Below are 4,032 nucleotides of genomic sequence, written 5' to 3' on the forward strand. Positions count from 1 at the left end.
GAATGTGTGCGCTGTGCTGTCCAGGGGTCTGGCTCGCTCTCTGGACAGGTTTCCACAGCAGCAAGGAGGCATCAGGAAGACGTGGGGCAAACGGCAAACAACACGTAAAGTGATGCCAGTTGTCGGACTGTTGCAAAAGAAAAAAAGGAAATAATGAAAGAGGGGAAAGAGAGGTAGAAAGAGAAACAGATTGTTTGAGAAATGAATGGAGGCAGTGTTTGAGAGCCAAAAGTGCCCTTAGGACTATAATGCCTCTATTTTACCCAAGGTAGGATCATTGATGCTGCTCTGGCCTGGCTTTGGAGATTGGGTTCCACACACAGGTAGGTTCCGCACACAGGGAGGGAGGAATGTCCACAATTAAGACTCTGAGGAGAGATGGTTTCAGGGAATATTGGCTTTTGGCTGAGATTAGACCTGGTGTGGAGGCTCTGATAGCTGATAGGCCTCAGTGGGGCCACTTGCAGGAGCAAAGATCTTAAAATCACATACATAGGCTATAGACAAGGTACTGAAACACACGTCAGCAGTGCTACTTCAGTGGAAAACCCCCACAAATCACTGTATCACAATATGTCCTCAACGCTCCATATCATTCGACCAATCTGATCGTATAGGCTACATACAGCAGTGGTTCTCAACGTCCCTGGAAGCCTTGTGTCCCCAGCAAACTGACACATTGTTAAACTTCACCATTATATAATTTACATCAAGTTAACACTATTAGATCATTTTGATAGTTAAATACTTTTGATCATAGTTTCTCTGATATATCTCTACCCTGAATACAGATATGGAGTTCTGGACAAAATCACATCTGACATTAAAAATATTTGGGTCCAATTGAGACAAAATCTCATGAAACGGGGGTCTGTAGTGGATTAAATTAGGGGTCCATGATACGAAAAATGCAGAGAATTACTGGGCTTTTGACCTATCGAGAGAGTGAATGGCAAAGTCAAAGTGTTATGCTACTGAATTAGCATTCTCAGTGTTAGAAAGCTGTAATGAAGGGCTCAAGCCTCCTCACTGTGGCAAGTCTGTCACAGAATACTTGACAGCCATGAGAAAAAGCTCGAGGGAGCCAAAATGACAAGTGTCAGCATGTGAATGCCAGACAGGCCTGGGCTTCACACTAACGACTCCTATAGACCTGGCTTTGGCTCTCAATCAAGTGTCCAACCCACCAGTTACAAACTGGCTGGGTCACTTTATGTCAAGAGAAAAGGGATGGGTATTATATCAGCCTGGTAAATGGGAAGTGCAAACAGCAGGGTTCAGGTGTTTTGATGCTCCTTACCTTACATCTGTTAGGGAGATGTTTGTATTCACAGTGCCTTACCATTCATACCATTGTTACCATTCATTTTAGTATGTGATGCCCCCAGTGGCAATTAAACCCCTAAAATGTCATAGTGTTAGTAGTCTACCTGTACCTATTGAACTATACAGTACAGGACCTTACAAAAGTGTAAATAGTATAATTTGAACTTATGTCCATGGTTCCATCAATTTCATTTCAAATTAGTTTTTAAGAAGAAGAAGTCTATAATCTGTAAAATTATGAATGTTTGTCTGATTCCTGACATTTGCTTCTTGTAGGTAACACTTAACAGCGTGCATTTATTCTAGCTACTTGCTACAGATTTTCCCATTCCAAGTTCAAAATGGCGCCCTGGGAATCTGGACCATATTCAACGTTAATTATTTGTGATATAACTGGAAATGTCCTTAGTTTCAGTGTTTGGATCACCGTTGATCAATGAATGAAACTCTGAAATTATTAAATGAAATGAAAGTTGAGTAGTTTCATGTAAGCGTGGGCAGTGTGTGTGTGTGTGTGTGTGTGTGTGTGTGTGTGTGTGTTGTGGGTGTGGAGGTGGTTTCCACCCTGTTTGGTGGTCCTCCGGTTTGTGGAAAACAAGGTTGAGATGTTGTATAAGGCCTATTGAGATTATTGTGTAACCAGAATTGCTCAACCAGTTTGTCGTCAATATGTTTTTGGGAAAATATGGTCGTTCATCAAATTGATGTTCCATAAGATTGGGAAATAACACTGAAGGCCAAAAATTATGTTTGGAGGATCATCTCCGGAGACTCCGATCATCTCAGAGACTGTGTCTCTGAGCATTGAGCAATATTCTGTTGAATGGTTTTGTCCTGAAGCAGTAGAGCCAGGTCACGATGACACGATGAGCTAAGTGACATTCTTGCCAGGAAAATGTGTTTTGACTGACCAAGAGTGTATAAAACAGGGCTTCACTAAGACACTGTTGGGGGCTTTCTCACACATACTTCGCCTTCTGTGAGAGCATCCTTCTGCTCTCACAGAATCTATCATCTGTATTATTCTACTTTTTGAGAATAAACCTCACTTTGGAGAAACGACACTGGACTGACTTCTCATTCGAAGAACATTGCATTTCATACAGATAAACCATAGGGTTTTCATGTTTGTTTTGAGAAGAGGGGGCAGGAGCTCAGGAGTGGAGCTGCCCTGTTACAGTTAGGCCGTGTCAGGAATTTAATACCCGACAGTGTGTGTGTGTGTGTGTGTGTGTGTGTGTGTGTGTGTGTGTGTGTGTGTGTGTGTGTGTGTGTGGTGTGTGGGTGTGTGGGTGTGTGGGTAGGTGGGTTGTGTCTATATTTGGTGAGTGATGTCATTATCCTGAGCCCTGAGGCCATTGTGGAGGGACACGGTCACAGTTTCAGTGGGTAGTTTAAGCATGCCTGTTGTTGCAGGATTCTCAGTGAGTCATGCATGTTCAGGCATGACACAACATCACATCACATGACACAAATATGAACATGAACCCGACATCCTCTGTAGTTCTCAGAAAGAGGTAGCACTTTACATTACAGCTCAGTAACAACATAATAATAGTGTGATAATTAAGACATAATAATTACGTAATACCAGGTAATAGCTTGGTATTAACATGGGTATATGTGGGTAATTAGAGTGAAATGTATGTAATAGGCTAACATGGCCAGAAACAAATGGTAATAATAATGGGGAAATTTGATTTCATGGTAATTAAACCAAGAGACGTCTAGAGACATAGGAATTATCTGGAAACCCTTCCCAGCTAGCAATCTGCCGCCCCCGATAGCGGACCGCCAGTGTTAACCAAGCTATTACCTGCTAATTACATAGTATTATTATTACTTCTTTATTATCACACAATTAACACGGTGTTACCAAGTGTTTTTAGATAATAGAGATTTTTAGAGAGAATATGGAATCTAAGGTAGACAATATTTCACACTGTGTCTCCCTTTTAATCTATTATCCTAAATTCTGTTCTCAGGACTCTGACACTCCCTACTATTATTTTTTTCTCATGTTGTGTGTGATCTAGGACTTTAGCTATGTAGCACTCACTGGAAGTTGCTCTGGTCAGTCAAATGTGTAAAATGTAACGTAAATATATTGATATAATCTATGCAAATATAATTCGCACTAGCTCGTTTGTAGTTCAAGACATATGTCATCTTGGTTGTGAAATAGTCAGGGAGTGATGGAGACGGAAAGACGGTTTGTACTTTTGCCTGAGGGAACTTTCAGTTACTCATTTGTGTGAACTGTTGGCTAAGGGAGTTTTTCTGGCTTCTAGCCAAAAAAACAGGTGAATTTATTTGTATAATAGTTTCTTAATTGGATAGCTTTTGAATATCTGCTGCTTTTATCATCCATGCTTAAGACAATGAGGAGATAGGTGTTGAACATTTGTCCTTTTTTCAGACGTTTTTGTCCTTTTTTTTTTAGCTTGAAGTATTTTGAAAATAATCTCTCTCTCTCTCTCTCTCTCTCTCTGTCTGAGCATCTCTTTCTCTCTCTCACTCTCTCTCTCTCTCCCACAGATCTTGAGTCTCGGCTCGTTAGTTATTAATGGCGGCTGTGTGTGGACATGCCCAGTAGTGACGACAGCCAAGGTACCTGCAGCTCATGGAAACTGGTCAGACTGGCTCCCCCTCCCACGACAGGTGGATGTGTAGGAAGGCACTCTGCAAGTGGCTACATGCCTCTAT

This window comes from Poromitra crassiceps (assembly GCF_964638095.1).
Source record: "Poromitra crassiceps genome assembly, chromosome: 5".
Taxonomy (NCBI): Eukaryota; Metazoa; Chordata; class Actinopteri; order Beryciformes; family Melamphaidae; genus Poromitra; species Poromitra crassiceps.